At 30.2% G+C, this 25,523-nt stretch overlaps 1 protein-coding gene and 1 long non-coding RNA gene across 3 annotated transcripts in view; both read right to left on the bottom strand.

The window, feature by feature from the left end:
- Positions 1-25,523, bottom strand: part of LOC145306365 (uncharacterized) — a 78,488-nt gene that overhangs the window by 14,894 nt on the left and 38,071 nt on the right. The window lies entirely within an intron of this gene.
- On the bottom strand, positions 3,554-8,125 carry LOC145305320 (uncharacterized). 2 transcript variants are annotated; one of them, XR_013874576.1, is made up of 7 exons: positions 7,950-8,125; positions 7,198-7,280; positions 6,579-6,638; positions 6,151-6,215; positions 5,045-5,225; positions 4,127-4,943; positions 3,554-3,776 (listed from the first exon to the last, which is right to left on the bottom strand). It is a non-coding gene; the product is annotated as an uncharacterized LOC145305320 (long non-coding RNA). The 2 variants fall into 2 exon arrangements; XR_013874575.1 differs by lacking the exon at positions 3,554-3,776 and having other exon boundaries at positions 4,483-4,930.

Genomic DNA, 25,523 nt, shown 5'->3' with positions numbered 1-25,523 from the left:
GTCTAAGGGGGGAGGGATGTACAGGTATGATAACCCCCACCCCCAATGAAATTTGGCATTTAGGAACTAAGACATCATTGTGGAGCTTCTATGTAATACAGCATGACACACAAAAAGTATTTTTTAGGGTTTACAGACCATATTACTTAGTGTATCAAAAAAAGTAGCATATGTTCTTGATCTCTTAATATTTCCACACAAGAAAAAATTTTTAGAAAGAGCCTAAATTTTGAAAAAGTAACTTAAGAAAAAGTAACTTACATAAGTTTTAAGTAAAAAGTTAAAATAAGTTTTAAGTTGAAAGCATTTTTTTAAGTCTTGTAAGGTTAATGATATTTTCATGATCCTAACTTTATTAACAAAAAAGATATCAACAAAATAAAATTTCATCAAAATGAGTTTTGATTTTCAAAAGCATAATTTACCAGAGATCTAAAGAGATATGTCGAAAAGGTGGCCAAATAAATATCCGAATTCATCCTTTATTATACACATTGTGATGAAAAAATTAAGTTTTTAAAGTTAAAAGCATTTTTCTATTATTGGGATTATTTATACCCACAAATTTTAGTTCCAAGGTTAAAAGTTTTGGGAATAAAAAAGATTTACAACCTGAAATGGAAATTACTATTCCTTTCAAAAAAAAAACTTGGAAGTCCTTGAAAGTCCTTAAAAATGTAAGAATCGATCTAGCACCCCAAACAATTGGCAAAACTTAATGAAACTTGGTGAAAATATGAAGATTGTTAGCATAATTATCCCTAAAAATTTCAGCTCTTTATCTTTTATAAACCCTTAACCACTTCATTATGCAATTTACATTTTTCTGGATATTTTGTATAGTCCATAAGTGTACAGATTTACTGTATATTGTTTCTATTTGTTAATACAACATAAAAGAAAAAGATTCTGTTTAAAGTAAAATGCTTATGTATTGATCAAAAAATAATTTTTTTGATTTTTTACTGATTCACTTCATTATGCAAATCCAAAGAAAATCAATGGGAAAAGGTTTATTTTGCAATTTTCTCCTCTTTTAAAGATTGAAACTCATAAAATAACATTTTTTAAAGGAATTTATGCATTAATTATTATGAAAAACAGTATAAGGTAGAAATTAATGATTTTTATAAGTAAGAAATATTTGAAAAGAAGAAATTCGACCCTTATCACTTTAGAGGACAGCTGCTGAACCCCAGTTTTATGGATGAAGCTAAATACTTGTTAAAGATATAAATTACCCTCAAAAGTATACAAAAATGTTTTTTCATGTGTTTAAAAAATCCATTTTAAAATCTTGATTTTGAGGATGGTGGCCTTTAAGGTGCTCTTACTAGTGGTGATGGTGAGCCAAAGTTATCAGAGTGCATGGCCATGATGACAACTTATACATTGCACTATGGTCCAACTTTTGTAGTCATAGCAGCCTCAAGCCATGCAGTATTGAAATAGAAAAAAATTGCAATTTAAATTACTCTAATTCATAAGGTAAATATTGTAGTTTTTAGATAATGGTTATATTTTGTGTTGGGAGGCTCCATTGGAGGCTGCTATGACTACAATAAATGGTACATAGGTTAATAGACAAGTTGTTGTAATGGGCATGTTTAGAAAACATTTGGCTCACCATCACCATCACCTGGAGTATCTCAAAGGACATCATCCTTAAAATCAAAATTTTAAAGTTGATTTTTTTAATACATTAAAAAACATTTTAGTATACTTTTAAGGGTAATTTTTATCTTTAACATGTATTAAGCTACATCCATTAGACTGAAGGTCAGCAGTTGTCCTCTAAAGTGATAAAAGGTTGAATTTTTTTCTAATATTTCTTATTTAGAAAATTCATTAATTTCTACCTTATACTGTTTTTCATAATAATCAATGCACAAATCCCTTTAAAAATTGTTATTTTATCAGATTCAATCTTTAAAAGAGGAGAAAAGTGCATAATAAATGTTTCTCCATTGATTTTCTTTAGATTTGCATAATGAAGTAGACCAGTAAAAAAATTTTAAAAAAATTAAGTTTTTCATTGACACATAAGCATTTTACTTTAAACAGAATCTTTTTCTTTTGTCATATGTGTTGCTTTAACAAATAGAAACAATGTACAGTAAATCTGTACACTTATGGACTACCATAGACAAAATATACAGAAAATGTAAAATGCATAATGAAGTGGTTCAGGGTTTAGGAGTTGAAAAAATCATGTTTCCCCCTTTCTGTCTCAGATGGACGGACAGACAGATAGACATTTCAAATAAATGGAAAATTAGTGCAGCTACTTTAAAAAAGGTAGTTAAATAATAATTAGTTTATGAAAAAGTAATTTTATGGTAAAAGATCCATATTAATCACAAAAGAAGTTCAAAAATTTGCTAGCGTAAAATTTTCGTTTCGAAGACGACATTATTATATTTATAATATGCGCAGCATTTAAAACAACTTTAAAATCATTGTTATGAGACACCAACTGGACCGATTTTAGATTGGTCAACGGATTTGAATTTATTACAACCAGGACTATTTTTTTGCCACCTTGGACGACTAAATTGGCCAAGGAATAGCCGAATACGGTATTATTAAACTTTACTTCCATTTTATGCAATTATTATCATGTCTACAACTTTAAAATCATTGTTACGTGACAACCACTGGACCGATTTTAGATTGGTTAACGGATTTGAATTTATTACGACCAGGACTATTTTTTTTGCCACCTTGGACGACTAAATCGGCTAAGGAATAGCCAAATACAGTATTTTTAAACTGTACTTCTATTTTATGCAATTATTATCATGTCTACAACTTTAAAATCATCGTTGCGCGACAACCACCAGACTGATTTTTGATTGGTCAACGGATTTGAATTTATTACGACCAGGAGTATTTTTTTGCCACCTTGGATGACTAAATCGGCCAAAGAATAGCCGACTACGATATTTTTAAACTTAACATGAAAAAAATATGGGCTGAGTATTTTAAACGGCCAAATCGGGCCGAAATCGGACGATTTCCGGCTGGCCGATAACAAAAACAGCTTGCTAATACTGTTCCAATTTGGTTACACTTTTAAGGAAAGGTTTATACATGTCTTAGGGTTGGTTTTAGGCTTTGTTCCTGACCTCCATCAGACTCCCCAATAGGATAAGGATCAAACAACTAGTATTCCCCAGCTAACATTTTCATTGAAATTCATTTAAAATTCATCTTTTTCGCTTACATCTATTCATTTAAAATCATCATGCCAGAAAAATGAAAATCAGGGATATATCAGAATCAACTCCCTTCTAAAATGGCACCGATTTTGATGATTATAGAAATGAATTTTAAATGAAAATCATTTTTGTGAAGACCTGACTTTTAAATGAAAATCATTTTTGTGAAGACCTGACTTTTAAATGAAAATCATTTTTGTGAAGACCTGACTTTTAAATGAAAATCATTTTTGTGGAGACCTGACTTTTAAATGAAAGTCATTTTTGTGGAGACCTGACTTTTGAATGACGCGGCATTAAAAATTCATTTAAAAATAATAAAACAAACGAAAATCTATAAAAAATATATATTTGGTAAATATTTCAATTGATCAGACATTTTAACAGCACCACAATAATAGATATTATAGGTATTATAGACAGTTTTTCGCGAACATTAAAATGATAAAGCTAAGATACGGCCCTTCAAGGCTAACAAAACTAGTATATATGTCATTATTTTTATTTTGTGGAAATTGTCTATAATAAGACGCTATACATGATTTTCCAGTATGACTAAGAACCGGTTCGGTATTATCCTCTTAGAAATTTTTTTTTCAATATTGAAAATTTGAGTACCCCCCCCCCCCCCCCCCCGACAACGAACTATGAACCGTGGCCGCAGCGCTCGGCTCCCTAGCTTGCCTAGCCGCAGCGCTCGGCCCCCTTGCCTGCCTAGCCGCAGCTCTCGGCCCCCTTGCCTGCCTAGCCGCAGCGCTCGGCTCCCTAGCCTAAAACCTAACCTAACCTAAAATAGTTGTTCGTCGGTAGTCGGGGGGGGGGGGGGGGGGGGAGGGGGGGGAGGGTACAAAATTGAAAAAAATTGAAAAAAAAATTTCTAAGAGGATAACGCCAAATTTTATTACAGAATAGGTGTCAACATGAAGGATAGAAGGCGTTGGTGGTGAAGAGGGAATCATCCCTTCCCCCCACCTTCCCCGTGTTCCAACATAAAACAAAGATAATAATATCCATAAAAGTGAAGTAACAATTATTCTGGTGTCAGAATAAGCAGAACATTTGTAAGTAAATAAAATTGTATAAGTTGTTTTTAAAAATTACTACCTACTGAAACAAACCTTTAAAGGGCTTAAAAATGACTTGTAAGATACTAGCGGCTACGCAAGAAGACTCTAGAGGCACTTAAAGTTGGGGGGGGGGGGAATAACAATTTTGGGGGAGGGTACAACCACCCTCCAAAGAGAAATCGCCCCTAAAAACGTATTCCCACCCCCCCCCCCGATAATAATTATTATTTTTAAAACTAAAATTTTAATTTAAAAAAATAGGTTTTGGGATTCACCCTCCGCAAGTGACCCTAAAGTCCTCTAGGGGCTAAGCCGCTAGTAATTTATATATTACTAGGGCTCTACTTTCAAAAGAATATGGAAGGGCAGAAAAATAGCCTAAAATATACCTACACAGACGTTTAAAAAAAACATAACCATCCTAAGACCTATATGTATCAGATAGTGAGATCCTTTGCTACGGTACAGACAAAAAAAAGCTTACTACTTTATATATTAGGATGATTGTATATTGTAGGTACATAAGAAATACATTATTAGACAATATAATAAACCCATATTCAGCACATAAGCAAAAAAATATGATAAATTAGGCTTATAATAATTAAAACATAAAATTACTGAAGTTTTTTAATTTAAGAGCTGTAGTTTTAAACTTATTGATATTTAATGACATTATTGTTGTTACACAGAATAATATCATTAAAATATCAATCAGGCAAGAAATAAATCTACGAGTAATAAAATAATACTCACTCGAGTCTTTGAAGTAAATTAAGAACTTTGGTTTTTGACTAGAAATAAAAAGTAGGTTTATTTGAACAGTACTGGCTAAGAAAGATTGATAAATTATTAAATTATTGTTCTTCTCGACATTGATCTTCTTCAACTCTGCGCCCAGGACTATTGCGGATATGTTGCACACAGATTTTGGTATCTGAAATATTAAATTTTTTTTATTTATTCTGTAAATTGTCTTTTTTTACTTTCCCTTTTACAATGATTTACAAAATAAGAAAAAAACAAAGCTATTATTGTGATGTGTATGGTTGTCTCAAGTCCTTGTAAGAAAAATTACAAAGAAAACTTTATTCCTTAAGTTTCTTCTTTGAAAGTTTTACTATCTATTATCTTAACTAATTTAAAGAGGTAGTTGCACGAAATGCATTTAATCTTGAATTTAGTGAACTGCATATCTTTTTCTGTTCAATAGTTTAAATTACATCTAAAGGACATATATCTGAAAGAATTTTAATTTTCTACCAGGTAGTTTTAAAATATCAAGATTTGAAAATCATATTTTATTTATATTTGCAACATAAATGGAAGTATGAAATAAAACATAGAATAAATAAGTCCCTCACACAAAGTGCCTACAGAGCTTGGAATCACCCCCCTTATTTTTTAAAAAAAATGGTGTTGTTAGTTTTTTTTATAAACTAACCCTTTAAGGCCCTAACCCTGTGGGGCTACCCAATACAACACAACATAAACTTACCTATCCTATAGTGACAAAAAAAATATTTTCAATTTAATTAAAATAAAGAGTTTTTTTGGTATACCAAAAAAATAAAAAGTCGAAATTTTAAAAAATGTTAAATTTTTAGCTTTTAGTTTCGACATATATATGTACAATGTACATATACTAGACAGACAGGCAAAATCCACTTGCAAATTATTGGCACAAATCTAAAATCTAAAAATACGATTGCTCAATTTCTTCTAATTGTAAAAACATACGGACGGACGGATCAGTGAAAGGACCTCTATTTATAAAAAGCTTAGTTTAATCATTCATCTATACTCTCAGGTCATTAGGCATACTGGAACTTTAATAAAAAGACTTTTTTTGAGAATCTTACCCTTAAGTTCAGACGGACTGGCGGGGCAGTGGTGAACTAAACAGAAGCACCAATTCTGCTCAACTACAATCAACACAGAAATAAGCTTTACATAATATCTAGCATCTTAAGGGATAAGTCTAAAAACAATAAATTTATAAACATTTGGACACAACTAGCTAGGACAAAAGTATATAATATTTTTAAACCAACGAATATAAGAAAGTGTTTATATAACTTTGGGAGTGTATTGTATAGTCAATTGTCCCCTCCCTCCCTGATTACCACAATTTTCAGGAAACTATAACGTGATTTTAAAAGTTTCTAGAATGCTTTATCAAAATTAATTTTACAAAAACTTCTATTACAGATAGGTACATTTATCAGATGTAATATCTAGTTTTTAAAAAAGATGCCAAATCCCTTATGCAGAGTCTTATTTCATTCCTTGAAGTTGAGTCCCAACTATAGAATTCACAATCACATCCACCCTTGCTCTCATTATTCACCTTAAAACAAAACAAGGATGACAACATTCATAAGTTTCTTTCAAAGCACAAAAAATCATGGAGGGACAAATGGATAAATTGATTAATAGAGCAGATATACAGCTGTCATAAAAAAGCAAATCATGAATATTACAAAGATATGTTAACCTTGCTACTGAAATCGTTCAAAGGATATACCAAAAAAAATATGCTTCTTTAAAAAAGATAAGTTACCTACTTTGTATGAAAGGACACTCAAGTTCAACTCAACTAACCAATAAAAAAAAGGGGGGGGGGGCGAATGTGCCACTTTTTGAACCCAAAAGTAAAACACGCATGATCTTAGCCCATAAAAGAGTTAAAGCTCTAAAATTCGGTAAAGCAGTTGCTTACGTGGAGAACAATATGGAACTGTAAAGAAACGGCGGCGTTCACAAAAAGTGGCACATCCCCCCCCCCCTTTTTAAAACCCTTAAGTTGTTAAGCCAACTAATAAGAAAATGTTATAATAAACCTTAGGGGACCAGTGTAATGAACAGCCCATTGTCCCCTCCCTCCCTGACTAAAAATACTGACAAACCTGAACTCAAAGAAGGCAGAAATAATGTTCTTGCATCTCATCTTTATCCCCTCTGCCTGGTTACATATCCGACAAACAATAATCTAAACATTATTTTCTTTTTACATACCTATCTTAATTATGATTAATATAGTTTTTTTCAGTCCCACTTTGAAACCGATTAATATCTGCTGGATTAGAATCGGTTATCAGCCATACCAAAAAATCACGTAGAGCATCGTATTAGAGACAATTTTTGACAATCATAAAATTAATATCAGTTTTGTCGGCCTTTGCCTTTGGCCCCTAGGGGTAAAACAATGGGTTTAATCTAACATTTTTTTATTTTACTATCCGCGGAAAGCTGTCTATAATACGATGCGACTAATAACACACCTCTTCAATAAACGTATCTGATAAACAATATCTTGGTTTGATTAAGCTATTGAATTTAGTAAAACATTTGGATAAATATATTTAGTTTTCTACTGCATGTACAATTCCAAGGCTTAAATAACCATGCATATGTCAGTAACCACTGAATCGATTGAGTTAGTAATATATTTTTTATAATCTTTATTAAACTTTAGATAATAATTTCTGCAACAAGGCTATATGTCAATTTTGATCATGTTTAATTATTGGAACTTTAAAAAGCATTTTCTTTAGGTACTTGGTTTTTAAAACTTTCCGACCATTGTTTTCTCCCTTTAATAAGAAATTCTAAGTAAGTGTCTCTGAGCTTCTATGTTAAAAAATTAAATAGTCCACACCTGTACGTCCAAAACTTCTTAGCTGGAAGAATAAGGTTACATTTGATGGACTTTTGGTAGCTCTAGCTCCATCTTTAAACAGTCAACGAAATATTTAACAAAAACAGGCCATCTAAAGTTAAACAAATAATTCGAAACATCTGAAAATATAGAAGATTAGTGAAAAGTATGATAATATTATGAATGAGTCGCATACAGTAAATTTTAGTCGAAAATGGGTTTATTTCTTAACTTCTAGAAATAGTACGCTTATGCAATGATTATCATAAATATTAACTAAAGTTTTTACATCTAATTATATCATATAATAAATAAAATAGAACAGAGATAACAATTTGAAGTCTATAAAACGCGAACATACAAGCTTCGCTTAGTAATAATAACCGTTGTATTATTTTTAATTTCAAACTGTCTGCTGTTATAATATGTACAGAAAATTCTCACCTGTAAAAATTCCTCTCATATAAGAGATTAAAATCGTCCATAAGCAAAACTTTTTTGAAATACTTTTATTTTATATGATTAAAACTGTTTATTTCATACAATTTTTTAAGTTTCAAGAGAGCATAATCGTTTAATTATTACAATTTTCTAGATGATTTGATTTTAGGAGTAAAATTGTTATGCAGAAAATTTAATTTTTAAATAAATAAATGAAATGTCGTATTACGGTATTTTTAAAAATTCTCATTTTAATAACGGACTAAATGAATTTTGGATGAAATTCATTAAATTTTTTTAAAAACATAAAATTGAAAAATGCATGCTACATCATCTTTTTTTCACCACTAGACTTAAAAAAAGATTTCTTTAAAAATTAGGAAAAATTACAAAAATGAAAAATAAATGCTGGTCATTCACTTTTCATTTTCAATGAAAAAAACATTCTTTTCATCTTTCAGGCATTTGGGGGAAAATTACAAAAATGAAAAAAAAATGCTGGTCATTTATTTTTCATTTTCAATGAAAAAAAGATTCCTATCATTGCTATGAATTTGAATTTGTCATTTAATTTTTTTGGAGAGATGACGCATGTTTGACTGGGTCTAATATTATAGCTTCTAAAATCCTTATTTCTTAACCAATTTAAAAAAAATAAAGTTCTAGCAGCACAGTTATGGGACCTGGAAAACAATTAAAGCAATCCTTATATGCGTAGATTGAATCATACCAAAGATATTAAAAACCGCATGAAGATTTTGGGTTCGCAGAGTTATAAAATTTCAAAAAAAATTCATATCAAGGATATAAACTTTTCAGATAATTGGCAATTAAAATCCTTATTTGTATCATAAAAGGTAATAGCTGCACTATTTTTCCAAATGTTATAGTCATTTTAGACAATATTGACTGCACTTAATACTTATCCTTGTTTCAAATTAGTATAGTATAATGTTGCTGTGCTAAATATGTATATTACTGTTAACATTAGAAGGAATAATGTTGCTGCTTTACTAATGTCCTTGTTAAATTTAGATTATTATAATGTTGCTGACAAACTTGTGGAAATAAAGCACATGTTAAAATCAGTAATTTACCACAAAAATGGCACAATTAAGTAAGCAATTTACTTTTTTTCATGCTTATTCCACGAGGAGGGATTACTAGGGACAGCATAATATAATTTTGCTGCGCTATTTATAAATATACTTCAACATTACTTAAACATCAGTATTGTATAATATTGCTGCTCTACTTATATTTATACTTGTCCATGTTAAATTCAGTATAGTAAAATAATGCTGTTCTTCTTATGAACATACTTGTCCTTATACCAGTATTACCTCTAGGGGCTCGGTGACACTTCGGGTGCAATTCCTATCCATGCCACCTTGAACCTACTCTGTGTTTTAAATTGCAGTGTAAAGCGCTCAATCGCCCAGTGTATTAAGTAAGGTAACACCCAATAGACAACCAAATCTTTGATTGCACGAATTTTGTCTCGAGTCCTAACTGCATTTTTAGTCCATTGTTGTATCCCTTCAGATATCTGATAGTATTGGATAACAATAAAATATAATGTAGAGGGAGAGGTCAATAGCAGATAAATAATGCATTAACATTAGTTAAAATATAATTTCAATCGTGATAATTTTATTAACCATGCTACAATGTTACGAGGAGGAATAGGACACTTAGAGGTTAGTAAATATACAGCCCTTGGTCAAAATTTTTATGATTAATTATTGGAAGGGAGATTAATTTTATTCATTTTCATATAACTAAGATTTTACGAATTTCACCAACAACTTGTATCCATCGCAGCGTAAAGATAATAATTTTTAAGCTGTAAGGGACAGGGATCTTAATGGATATGACAATGCATGATAAATTATGATAATAAACAAGATTACTCCTTCAAGATTTAAGTTGTTGGTTGAAAATTTACTCATACAACAAATAAAATAATGTGTTTATAAAACTCACCATTGTAATTAACAGTCCAATGCCCCCCACCTCCCTGGTGAAGGATTATATATCACATCGTTTTAAAAGCATTTTCAAAGATACAAAATTTTATTACAAAATTAATTCCAGATTTGTTGTTTTATTCAGAGTTGCTCAGAAACTGTTTTTAAACCGCGGAAATGAATTAAATTCTGAGCCATACTGGAATAGTTATTTGTTGTATCGTATTATAAACAATTTTCCCGAATTTAAAAATGTACAATAATAAGTTTTGTAAGCCGCGAGATTCCTAAGGCCAGGGATCGGAAGCCGCGCGTAAGCCGCGTGTAAGCCTCATTGAAATCTTCATTTCATCACTATAAAATTCAGCTGGATGTATAAAACTGCTCTTTAGCAGACAATCCTTCTTTCTGAAATTTCATTTTCTGCTCACAAGCAGGTTTAAAACTGAGGCTTATGCGCGGCTGAGGCGCGGCTTCCGAACCCTGCCTAAGGCTAATAAAACTGGTTATAATCTTATGATTGTACATTTTTCAGTATGGCCTAGTACCGAAAATATTTTTTCCAGTATGGCTTCAAAACCAATTAAAATCCGCTAAATTATAACCAGTTCTAATCCATACTGAAAAAAATCATGTATAGTAACTTATTACAGACAATTTTCCACGAGTATTAAAACAAAAAATCATGAAATTAAAATCCGTTTACTTAGCCAGGTCCTTCAACCATTCAGAGCTAACAAAACTGGTTTTAATATTTTATTTTTTTCAATCTAATATCCGCGGAAAGCTAACTATAATACGAGGCGATAAATAATTATTATTATTTGAATAATATACTGTTTTTAAAAAGTAACAGGATCTATGTGTGTCTCTGTCTGTTTAAGGGAGGATACCACCACCCTCCCAAGAAAAATCGCCCCCCCCCCCCCCCTAAAAAAAAACGAACCACAAAATAACTAATAGTTTGGAACCTGCTAGAGTTTTGAGTAAAAGAATGAGATAAAGTTGTAATAAAACTTAGGGTACCAGTGTACAGTTTACAGTCCAATGACACCTCCCTTCTTTGTTTGCTCATAATTATACATCAAAACGTGATAATACCTAACATTAACCTATTTCTTCTATTAACCAAGTTTGCAATCCAAATATTTCTAGTGAAAACCCCGCGCATTTCTTATATTTGTTAAGTTAAAACAAGTAAATGTAAATAACAAAATGCATAGCTCAAAAAATGTGAAAAGGTTTGCGTCAAAATAGTTTTTAAAAATAAATATATAACAGACGCACTGTTATGTATACATGCATGTATTTATAATGAAATAAAGTAAATGCTCAAATGAGGTAAAAAAGAAATGTAATAATCTTTTAGATTTTTTAATAGACACTGTTTAATTTAATTTTGATATCTACAACTAAATAACGGTCCGATCGCCTTGTATGTTTGATAGTTATTTGTGCTCCTTAATGATGGGAATGTTGTCAAAAACGTTTCAGCTTTCTATCTTTTATAGGAGCTGAGTAAATCCCATTTCCCCCGTTACGGACTGACTGACAGACTGACGGACAAAGTGAATTATAGAGTAGCTTCGCTACTAAAAAAGGTTATTTTAAATGATACATTATTTCATTATTATAGATAGATTTCCACGGATAAAAAAAACTATACACTAAGTTTATAATTAAAGTTTAATGGATTTAATTCCTTGATGATTTTTTTGTGTAAAAACAACGGAAATAAAAACAAAATTATTTTTAAATTATGATTTTGCATTTTATAATAGTAGAAAACTGGGTATAATACGAAATGATACTTGCTTTTTCAGTATGGCTTAAAACCAGTTCTAATCCAGCGGATGTTAATCGGTTTTGTTGCCATACAGGAAATTTATATGTGAAAAAAAAAAGAATGTAATTATTTATTGCATCGTATTATAGTCAGCTTTCCGCGGATTTCTTAACCCCGCATGGCCCGGGCTAAGAAAATTGGTTTTAGGTTTATGAGTATTATTTCAATAAAAGTGGAAAACTCTCTGTAATACGATGCTATACATAATTTTTCAGTATGGCTTAGAACTGGTTCTAATCCAGCGAATATTAATCGGTTTTGAAGCCATACTGGAAATTTCGTTTTAACTCGGAAATTGGGTATAGTCCCTCTCATAGCAACGCTCCTTAAGGGGCGTTTCTTCGTATTTTCACATTAGCTATTCTCCTACTGCTATCCCCTGTGAGGGGCTCTAACCCTGCGGGACCAATTGTCTAACCCTACGGGGCAATCACCTAACCCAATATAACCTAACCTAACCTAAAATAACCTATCAAAAGCCATTTTAAAAATACGACCCTTAAAGAGCGTTGCCACGAAAGGGACTATACCCAGGAAATTGCTTTTATCAATTGATAATCCATTTTCCAGTATGGCTTCCAAACCGATTAATATCCGCTGGATTAAAACTGGTTCTCCGCCATACTAAAGTATTATGTTAAGCATCGTATTAGAGACAATTTTCCACGAACGGACGGACCGACCTATAAAAGCTATGCTTTTGTCAATTGATAATCCATTTCTCAGTATGGCTTTGAAACCGATTAACATCCTCTGGATTAGAACCGGTTTTCTGCCATACTGAAAAATTATGTAAAGCATCGTATTACAGACAATTTTCCTCAAATATTAAAATAAAAATCATTAAATTAAAACAAATTTTCTTAGCCTGGATCTTTGGGTCCAATTAGGACTAAAAAACTGGTTTTAATCCTTTCATTTTTCATTTTGATTTCCGCGGAAAGCTGACTCTAATACGATGGGATAAATTACTATTACAGAATGGAAACCTATTAATATCCGCTGGATTAGAACCGTTTCTCAGCCATACTGAACCGTGTATTTCATCGTATTACTACCAGTATTATTTTTATTCTTATATTTTTTTTTATTTCCGTGGAAAGCTGTCTATAATAGGATTCAATAAATAATTAATCCAATCTAGGGGCAGTATAATCAATCTTTCATTGTTCTATAAATATCTCATATTGTAAACAATTATCGCGCAAGTAAATTTCTGTTTTTTATAAATGTCTACAATATAATAATTTTTCTTTTCAGTATGACTCAAAACCTATTAAATCAAGAAAAAAATTTGATACGTCGACACACTGAAATAGTTATTTATAGTATCGTATTATAAACACTAAACAGCTTCCCGTGGAATTAAAAATGTACAATTGTAAGAGTAAAAATATTTTAAAAATAATGCATGGAAAAAATTAAAATATGCGATACAATAAATGATTTTTCAGTATGACTTAGAACTGGTTTAAATCCAGCGAATATTAATCGGTTTCGAAGCCATACTGAACAGTATTTTACTAGTCATACTATACCCCTATCTTATTTACTAGCGGCTACGCCCCTAGAGGCCTCTTTAGGCACTTTAAATGTTGTTGTTTGTTAAAGTTAATTTTTTATGTACGATACCACCTTATTTGACGTTGAAGTCTCCTCTAAATTTGAAATTTTTTTGATTTTTTTGTCATTTCTCTTGGGAGGGTGGTGGTACCCTCCCCCAAAATAATTATAAACCTTCCCGGGACTTATGAGAAGCTACCCTGTTAAGGAGAACCCGATCGGTTCAGCGGTTAGCGAGATCCTTCGGTACAGACACACAGACATCCTGTTACTTTAGTATAAGGATACACATTGCAATGTTCCCTCCCTCCCTTGGTATATATAAACAAACAGGGATGGAACAATTGACGAAAAATGGTATGAACTTAATTCTGCCAATAATAAAATTGAACAGAAAGAAAATGAGAGTAGAAATATCCAAGGAGGGAGGGGTCATTGGGCTGTTTATTTCACTTGTCCCCAAAGTTTTATAATAAAGTTATCTTATTCATTGGCTTAACAACTTTGGGAACTTTAATGAATTTTGATTAGTTGGTTGATTAAGTTAAGTGTCCAAACGTGTTAACCTCTAATTATAATCTAGTTGTAAGTTTTAATTTGGTGTATTATCAATGGATATGTACATCAATTTATCGGTCATTGTCTTATCCCTTTAGATCCCTGATAAATATCAGAAAAACAAGGATGAAAACATTCATAAAATCAACGCGTAGAGTGTCAGAACTAAATAAGCATGATACTGTTTAAAGACATAACTACACTTTTAGGACTAGAGACGCTTTGAAACCGATTAATGTCCGCTGGATTAGAACCGGTTTTTAGTCATACTGAATTATGTATAGAATCGCATTACAGACAATTTTTCCTTTAGATAAACAATATATATAGATAATAGCTGTAAATACATGATACATAATATAAGAATTACCTTTACAAAAATTTATTTCAGCTATGATGAAAGACAATTCCCAGAGAGGGCCGAAATTTCTGGATTCTATTTTGTATCTCACTAAGAATTTACTTTTGTTTGAAATAAGTGCGCATTTATAAACTTTACATAAAAAAAGATAAATAAATAATTTTTATTTCATTGATTATTTATCTTTAATATAATGCACAGTTTACATAAAGATTATATATATTGATTATTATTTGATATCTCACATTAATTAATTAACATTGTATTCAATTCACACTTTCAACAACCTTTCTACCTCCACAAACAAAACTAAACTAAACCAAGCGCTGGCTGTCCATAATGTACTGTACCGCGCTGACCGAAAACCAAACTAAACAGCGCTGGCTGACTATAATCTGACCGAAACGTACTGTCCCGCCTCTAATCTATTTGCTGCACACCCTCTCATACCATTAAACGTTTACAAATATTTATATATACGTGTATGATCAGATATTGCAAAAAAAGGCAACCAAATTATTTTTGCGCTTTAATTGATCTATGTAAAATCTTTCCCTAGTAATCTCTCCCCCCCATTTTACACATGAAAAAGTAAATTGTTCACCCAATTGTGCCATTTTTAGGTAAATTACTGATCAGCCATATAAATATAAAATGCTTACTTCTGTCAGCATTCTACAACAATATTGTCTGACCTATCCTCAGACATTTATAGTAAAAGTTGCTCATTTCAGAAGAATTGAAGAAAAAGTATCATTTGATATATAAGCCAAACAAGCAATAATTTATAAAGATTGCTTATAAGTAATATTCCTATAAAAAGTCCCCAAAGTCGTTAAACCAACGAATGAGATAATGATATTATAAAACTTTGGGGACCAGTGTAATAATTAGCCCATTGTCTCCTCTATCTTAGGACAGTGTAATTATAGACTTTAGGTACTCATTCCCTACTTTGGGTACTTATCCTCATCTAATTAGCGAGGCTGGCATCGAAGGCTAAAACAATGATAACCCTGACAGCAAATGACTCAACCAAGAATCTTGCAGGACAGTATCATTTAATTTTATCAGGGAGGGAGCAGACATTTGGCTGTTAATTACACTGGTCCCCAAAGTTTTATAATGACATTTTCTCATTCGTTGGTTTAACAATTAACTTTTGGGACTTTTAATTAAAGTATGATTAGTTGAGTGTTCAAACATTTTAACCACTAAATTTAATTTACAGAAGGAGTATTTTTTTGTGCCATCATTGGTTATGTACATATATTCATCATTCATTGTCTTATCCCTTTTGTATCCCTTCATCATTTCATTTAATGCTATTTTGTTCAGGAATCTAAAGGGATAAGACAAGGGCCGATAAATTGTTGTTGTATATCCCTAATGATGATACACAAAATTAATGCATCTGTAGAATAATAAGTGGTTGAAATGTTTGAACACTTAACTTTATGAACCAACCAATAATAACACAATAAATGTTTCCAAAGTTGGCAAGCCAACGAACAAGAAAATGTTATTATAAAACTTTCGGGAGTAGTGTATTAAAAAGCCCATGGTTCCTTTCCCTCCCGTATTTTGTTTTTTGCTAGTGGTTACTCTACTAGAAGCCTCTCATAGGGGAGGGGGGAAGGGTGAATCAACTTTAACTTTCAATTTTTGGTCTTAAAAGAAAAGGTAAAAAGCATCTTCCCTGGACCTATGAGATGCTACATTGTATAGGGTAACCATACTGGATAAGAGGTTAGAGAGATCCTATTGTGTTGAAAGACAAACTGACACTCTCATATAGACATCCTGTTACTTTTATATACGAAGAAACAAATATATGAATTGTTACTTCAATATATAGATAGATTACCATTACCATTACCTCGTAAGGGGGGATTCCTCTTCGATTTAAGGGATCCTTTAGAGAATATAGAGCATCATCCATGTATAATGGGATGCAATACTCTAACAACCAAGGATATTAGGTTAAGTAATATCCATCAGACAACCAACCCTTTAATTGTATGACCTTTGTATGAGAAGTCCTATCTGTGCATGATAGTAAGTTGTAGCACCTGTTTATGGGCCAAGGCATTCCCCCTGCTCTTACTATTCATGTAAAGCACCTGACAGAGCAGAATTAGGAACCATTTTTAATGTCTATAGTTATGCTGCTGGATCGGCGTGAAATTTGAACCTTGCACCTCCTTGGCGACAAGCAGATTTGCTGTGTGTTGAGCCACAATTGCAGTAACTTAAATTGTTAGATAGTAAAGTTTAAGTTTTAAAAGAAAAAAAAAATCTATATAGTTAAAGAAAAAAAAATGTTGCATTGTATCGTTTTAGATTTAGTATTTTTCTAGATATTCACATTTGTGGTTAAATTTACAAGCATTTTGATAGGTTTGCCATTATTGTGGCTTAAAATAAAACAATAAAGTTATGATTTTCTGCTTTTATACCAAAAAACTAAATTTTAGAGTAGAGTAGAGTAGTTTAAATAGTTTTAAAAAATGCTTTATGTGAAAAATGTGAAAAATCAAGATAACTATTTTATATTGTATAAAAAAATCTTAAAATTTCAATATTAACCCATAATTGACAAACCGGTTTTTATCGCCCGGTTACCAAAAACCAAAAAAATCCAGTTCCCAGTTTCTTAATTGCATCATTCTCAGTATGAATCCCCCCTCTACTACCCTGATTTCATTTCCCCCTGGAGCAGGCAATTTTGCTTACTTCCGTTTGCCGGTATAGCTCAACAAAATTTGAAAACCAAGAAAAACAAGATGATTTCAAAATACCCCTCCTAACTTTTTTGTTTATGTAGTAAAGTTGCTGATTTTTTTCGTGAAATTTAAAGTTTATTGGCAACTACATTCATTTGTGAATTGTTTTTATTCAAATTATTATTTTTTATACAGTATGACTCATGAAAAAGTATTTTTTAGGGTGTAGAGCCCTTATTTCTTAATGTATCATTAAAAGTAGCAATTGTCCTTGTTCTCTGTAAATTTTCACACAAGCATATATAAAAATATTTTATTTTATCTTCATTTACACCAGAGATTTTTAGTGCTAAAGTTTTGAAAAAGTGATTGAGAAAAATATTTTTTTTGGTTTCGTAGAATTTTTGAATGGTTATATTATGTCTTTCTTGTAACTGAAGAATGATATACAAAGAAAAACAAGTTAACTAATTATTTCTTTTTTATTCCATGAAAAAATATCAATTTTTAATGACAAAAAATACTAGTAAATGAATTGATTATTTGCAAATTTCAAGCTATTTACTTACCCTTATTTATGAAAAGGATTAATTATGACAGTTGCTCCACCCCCTTTTCTGACATCTCAATCCCTTAATAGGGGTTTAATTAAGCTTTTTAGACTAAAAAATCATTATGTTGTAATTTTATTTTCTTTATAACTTTTTTGTTATTAAAGTTAGGATTATGAAACAAAAACAATTTTCCTGTTAAATTCATAAAGATTTATTTGGTTTTTCAATCTAAAACAATTTTTCCTTATAGGTTTGTTATTCAAAATATCATTAAGCCAAAAAGACTCAAAAAATATGTATTAAAAAATGCTTATAACTTAAACCCTAAATTTTTTATTTCATTTTTGTACAAAGTTTCTGCTAGTAACAAAAATAAAAGGATTTCTACCTTAATTTTGGTAAAAAAGTTGTTTAATGTTAAAAGTTACTTTTTGCTAAGTCACTTTTTAAAAACTTTAGCTCTAAAAATCTCCCGTGTTTATGAAGCAAAAAATTAAAATTTTTATACAGCATGACCCTCGAAAAAGTATTTTTAAGCATCTGCAGCCTTTATTTCTCAATGAATTATAAAAAAAATGCATATGTCCTTGTTCTCCATAGTATTCCACATAAGTAGATATAAAAATATTTTTTTTACCTCCATTAACACCGGAGATTTTTAGAGCTAAAGTTTTGAAAAAGTGACTGAGGAAAAAGTAACTTTTAACATGAAACGACTTTTTTAGCAAAATTAAAATAGAAATCCTTTTATTTTCGTTACTAGCAGAAACTTTTTACAAAAGTGAAATAAAAAATTTAGTTTTTGAGTAAAAAGCATTTTTTTACACATATTTTTTGAGTCTTTTTAGTTTAATGATATTTTGAAAAACTTACTTATTAGGCAAAATTTTTTAAGATTAAAAAACCAAATAAATCTTTATGAATGTAGCAGGAAAATTGTTTTTGTTTCACAATCCTAACTTTAATAACAAAAAAGTTATGAAGAAAATAAAATTAAAACATAATGATTTTTTTGTCTAAAAAGCTTAATTAACCCCCTATTAAATTATTGAGATGTCAGAAAAGTAGGCGGAGCAACTGTCATAATTAATCCTTTTCTCAAATAAGGGTTAATAAATAACCAAAAATTTGCAAATAATCAATTCATTCAGTAGTAGTTTTTGCCATTAAAAATTTATATTTTTTGGTGGAATAAAAAAGAAATAATTAGTAAACTTGTTTTTCTTTGTGTCTCATTATTCAGTTGCCAGAAAAACATAATATAACCATCCAAAAAATAAGAGAAACAAAAAAAATTCTTTTTCTCAGTCACTTTTTCAAAACTTTAGCTCTAAAAATCTCCGGTGTTAATGGAGGTAAAAAAAATATTTTTATATCTACTTATGTGGAATACTATGGAGAACAAGGACATATGCATTTTTTTTAATTCATTGAGAAATAAGGGCTGCAGGTGCTTAAAAATACTTTTTCGAGGGTCATGCTGTATATGATTGTGTGGAAATGTACAGAGAACACAGACATATGCTACTTTTAATGATACAAAAAAAAATAAGGGCTATACACCCTAAAAAAATACTTTTTCGTGGGTCATACTGTATGATTTTTGTATCGTTTTTTTACGTGCTATATAGGTCCGCCTAAGAGCGAGTAAAGATACATGCAAGTTTTATCGTTCAGGTCAGCGCAAGTAAAGATACCCGTCAACATATAGATATCAACGTTTTAAAACTCCTAGCAAATGGGCTTTTTTAACCGAAAAGGGTGGCACTTATAGCCAAAACACTAAATGTGATATAAATTGTTTCATATCTTACTTGTAGCTCTATACATTACATGAGGTTATGTATTTTTTAATTACGGATCATATCAAAGTATTAGCTACTCTACAACTCACTTTGGATGTTCAAAAATTACATTTTTAATTTTTTTTGGCCAAGAAACCGGGTTTTAATACCGGGGGAAACCGCCAAAAATGAGTACCTATGTCTGGCAGGTTTCTTTACTCGCGCTGAACCAGGTTTATTTGTAACTTTCCTGTGGACGCCACTAGAGCAAAAAAAAAAATGGAATTCTGTTTTTACCATAATAAAGCTTCCCTAAAATTTTCAGCTCAATACGACCATAAATGTGGCGCTCGTCATGAATGGGTTAATTTAGAAAAAGGTCTAAGAAAAGTACTTTAATGAGTTTTAAAGGTGAAATGCTTTTTAGCTCCCCACAAAGTTACTGGTATCCTAAGTTTCTGCCAAAAATAAGCTTATAGTTTGCTTTCTAGGCGACGTATTTTATAATGAAAATTCTATTATTAGCAATCAAAAACTTTCAAAATTTTCATAGTACTAAAAATGTGATTTAACATGTCTATAACTTTTTTGTTTTTGAAGCTGGAGGCTTCAACTTTTGGATATTGGGTCTACTCTTGGCAGTCTTTCAGCAGTTGAAGCGGTATATTTCTTGCATGGTTCCTTTAATTCATTGATATATTGTAAAGAATTAATTTTTAATTAGTTTTGATAGATTTTATATTTAGATAGTTTATTTATTATTTTGATAGTTTAGATAGTAATTTATAAGCAATCAATGAAAGATTTTGCTTATTTGGCTTATATACCAAATCATGCTATTTTTTGATAAATCACTTATAAGCAATCAATGAAAGTTTTAGCTTAGTTGGCTTATATACCAAATCATGCAATTTTTTGATAAATTACTTATAAGCAATCAATGAAAATTTTGGCTTATTTGGCTTATATACCAAATTATGCATTTTTTTGATATATTACTTATAAGCAATCAATAAAAAATTTTACTTATTTGGCTTATATACCAAATCATGCATTTTTTTTGATAAATTACTTATAAGCAATCAATAAAAATTTTTGCTTATTTGGCTTGTATACCAAATCATGTATTTTTTTGGTAAATTACTTATAAGCAATCAATGAAAGTTTTGGCTTAGTTGGCTTATATATAAAATCATGCAATTTTTTCATAAATTACTTACAAGCAATCAATAACAATAAATGCTTACTTGGCTTACATACCAAATCATGCTATTTTTTGATAAATTACTTATAAGCAATCAATGAAAGTTTAGGCTTATTTGGCTTATAAACAAAATCATGCAATTTTTTGGTAAATTACTTATAAGCAATCAATCACAATAAATGCTTATTTGGCTTTTATACCAAATCATGCATTTTTTTGATAAATTACTTATAAGCAATCAATGAAAGTTTTGGCTTAGTTGGCTTATATATAAAATCATGCAATTTTTTCATAAATTACTTACAAGCAATCAATCACAATAAATGCTTATTTGGCTTACATACCAAATCATGCTATTTTTTGATAAATTACTTATAAGCAATCAATGAAAGTTTTGACTTATTTGGCTTATATACAAAATCATGCAATTTTTTGGTAAATTACTTAAAAGCAATCAATCACAATAAATGCTTACTTGGCTTACATACCAAATCATGCTATTTTTTGATAAATTACTAATAAGCAATCAATGAAAGTTTTGGCTTATTTGGCTTATAAACAAAATCATGCAATTTTTTGGTAAATTACTTATAAGCAATCAATCACAATAAATGCTTATTTGGCTTATATATCAAATCATGCAATTTTTTCATAAATTACTTACAAGCAATCAATCACAACAAATGCTTATTTGGCTTACATACCAAATCATGCTATTTTTTGATAAATTACTTATAAGCAATCAATCACAATAAATGCTTATTTGGCTTATATACCAAATTATGCATTTTTTTGATAAATTACTTATAAGCAATCAATGAAAACTTTGGCTTATTTGGCTTATATACCAAATTATGCAATTTTTGTTATAAATTTCTTATATGCAATTAATCACAATAAATACTTATTTGGCTTATATACCAAATCATGCAATTTTTTCATAAATTACTTATAAGTAATCAATCAAAATTTCTGCTTATTTGGCTTATATACCCAATCAAACAATTTTTGGATAAATTACTTATAAGCAATCAATCAAAATTTATGCTTATTTGGCTTACATCAGCCAAATCTTCCATTTTGTTCATAAACTGCTTACAGGAAGGAAGGGATTAATTATTACTCCTCCTCCTTTTTCTTCAATTCAACTTATATAAGCCACTTTTACTATAAATGACTGAGTATTTATTTACTCCACCCTCTTTTAACTCACAAGTCAGACCAAATTGTTGTTGAATGCTGATATAAGTAAGCAATTAGTATTTTTATGGCTTATCAGTAATTTACCACAAAAATGGCACAATGGCACATTTAAGTAAGCCAAAAAAAATGTTAATTGCTTACTTACACGGATTGGGATTACTAGGGTATATCTTTATAAACTTTGGGGAATTTTCGGCCCCTTTATTAAATGTAAACGGGAAATAACTTAAATTTGTACCTAATTATTTATTCCTAAAAGGACAGTACGCTATTTATTTTTTATTTTTCTGCATACTTAAATAATAGAATGAGTGTCTGTCTTAGATTTATTAGTAAATTTTATCGTATTTTTTTTATCAAACAAGAAAGACAACATCTAGAAGTAGCGCAGCACAGAAATGAATAAGAAACATAAAAAAATAATTTATGAGAATCTTGAAATTTCATTAAACTATCTTTTATAGTAGAAGAGAAAGGCGAAAGATGTATTTGAAGCCATACTTGAAAAATTTTTTCCCCACTATCTAAAATATGATTTATTAATATATTATTCTGCTAAAAAAAAATTAAGAAAAATACTGTACTTTTACATATTATTAATGACCCGTATTTGTAGGTTAGAGTTTAAACATATTTATTATTGAAATTAATACGACTAAGAAAATAATTAAATCATTATTTGTAGCAAAACTATTTTATATTTAAAGTTTGTCCATTAGTGCATCGCAACGGATAGCTCTAATCGTTTATCTAGACATGTTAGAAATGCTCTATGTATTTAAAACCCTTCATAAAGATTCCTGAGGTGGATTCTTTAAAAAAATTTGCCCCACTAATCGCTTAGTGGGGCAAAATTGTTTTCGTGAAAAATCCACCAAAATCACATTAAAAATCTACAAAAATTAAACAAAATCATAGAAGGGTTATTAACATAAGATTTTATTTAATTTTTGTAGATTTTTATGTGATTTTGGAGGATTTTTCACGAAAACAATTTTACCCCACAAAGCGAATGTTTTTTAAGAATCCACCTCTGAAATAATAAGTTATAGTCTAGGAAGGCAGGGAGGGAGGGAGGGGACATTGGACTAAAAATTACACTGGTACCCAAAGTTCTATAACCTTTATCTTAATGCTTGTCTGAAAAACTTTGAGTACTATTATTTAATTTTAATTGGTTGATTCAAAACTAAAAGTGTCAACATTGTAGTTTTCAACCAATAATTTTGTTTTTCTTCATTGGGAATGTTTATCAATTCATTGTCCATTGTCCTATCCCTTTAAGATTACCAAGGAAAGGTTAGCTTTAGGGCCAGATTGAGCATCTATATCTAGTATATCTATTATAGTTTGACCATCTATATCTAGTTTATCTATTATCGTATTGAACATCAATTTAGAAGTTAATTTGTCTTAAAGTTTTGAGCATCTATATCTAGTATATCTATTATAGATTGAGCATCTATATCTAGTATATCTATTATAGATTGACCATCTATATCTAGTATATCTATTATCATTTTGTACATCCATTTAGAAGTTAATTTGTCTTAAAGTTTTGAAAACCGTGAACTAACATGAATCTTAAGAAGTGTTTATAAAAAAACAACCAAAAAATTAATTAGAAAATAGCATAACTTAACTTTTTACCAGGGATCTGAAGGGACAAGACAATGGCCGATAAATTGATGTACGTCCCCAATGACCCCAATGATAATACACAAAATTCCCCTTCTGTAGTTTAGAGTTAGTAGTTAAAACGAAGCAACTGATCACTAGTGTCCACAAAGTTGTTAAGCCAACGAATAGGAAAACGTTATTATAAAACTTTGAGGACAAGTGTAATAAACAGCCCATTGTCCCCTCTTTCTCTGACTTTATAAAGTTGTAATATTTACTGTAATACATAAACATCCAAACACAAGAACATTATTATTCATAGAGAATGATTAAATAAAAGAGAGAGAAGGCGGAAAATAAATGTATTCATAATTTTGTTTCGGTCCTTTATTGTATAGTTACTAATATGGATATGCTCTCATGGATCTAAAGGGATAAGACAATCAATGATAAATTGATAAACATCCCAAATGATGATACACAAATTTACACCTTCTGTGGATTACAATTAGTTGTTGAAACGTTTATAAGCTACCGAATAAGAAACTTTAATAAAAACCTTGGGGAATAGTGTAAGAAACAGCCGATTGTCCCCTCCCTCAATAAAATGCTTTATTCCTCCTTTTATTTTCAAGAAATCCTCATCCCCTTCTTTTGCATAATTTGTCTAAATAAGTATCTTAAGGGATAAGACAATGGACGATAAAATGATATACACCCCCAATTATTTTGTTTAGGTCCTTTATTGTATATTTACTAATATGGAAAGGGCTCCCCCCCCCCCATCCTTTCATTATTTTCTAAAAACCCCTTCACCCCTCCGTTCTTTGTATAATTTGTCTCAATAAGTATTATTTCAGGGATCTTAAGGGATAAGACAATAGATAATAAATGGATAGACAATACCAATTAAGATGAATAAATTAAAAGTAGAAATTAACCATTTTATCTTAATTTTAGTAGGAGGGGGAGGTTAATTTTTAATTGCTAGGGATGATTTTTCTTGATATAAACCTTCCTTTGTTAGCGAGATCCTTCATTACAGACAGATAGACACACACACTGACAGACATCCTGTTACTTCTAGGTAAGGATAATTAAATCCAAACATAATCAAATTTATATTTCTTTCCGCGGAAATGTTATCACACCGTACAAAGGACCGTCTATTTAAAATCATTGAAATGTATGAAAACAAATTTATTTAAAGGGAAACATTGAAAATTAATTAATTTTTAAACTTCAACATTTAAATGAATGAAAAGCGAGAATTGGGATAAATTATATCAAAAACATAATATATATATAACATAGTATTACTGACAATTTTCCACGAAAGATCAAATAAAAATTATGAAAATAATACCAGTTTTGTTAGCCTTTGCCTTCGGCCCCTCAGGGCTTACCACTGGTTTTGATCTTATAATTTTACATCTCAGTATCCGTGGAAAGCTGTCTATATTTTAAAGGTTATTTTTTCAACATTCATTAATAACTTTTCAGATTAATTTTCCGTTTGTCTATTTATAAAGTATCTGAAAAATGTTTAAATTTACTATTTAAAGTACCTTATAATGCTAAATACAATGATTGTTAATATGTATATTTGTGGATTTTAATTTTCTTTGACTATTCATCCAGAAATTAATTAGGGAAATACAGAGTATTTAACCTTTTTTAGGAGATTCATTAGTTTATCTATCCATGTTTTTCTAGCATTTTTTTTATACTTTGAATGAAAATA

Source organism: Acartia tonsa, chromosome 14 (genome assembly GCF_053477335.1).
Source record: "Acartia tonsa isolate MP-2025a chromosome 14, ASM5347733v1, whole genome shotgun sequence".
NCBI lineage: Eukaryota > Metazoa > Arthropoda > Copepoda > Calanoida > Acartiidae > Acartia > Acartia tonsa.
This window is presented reverse-complemented; position numbering and strand designations above follow the sequence as displayed.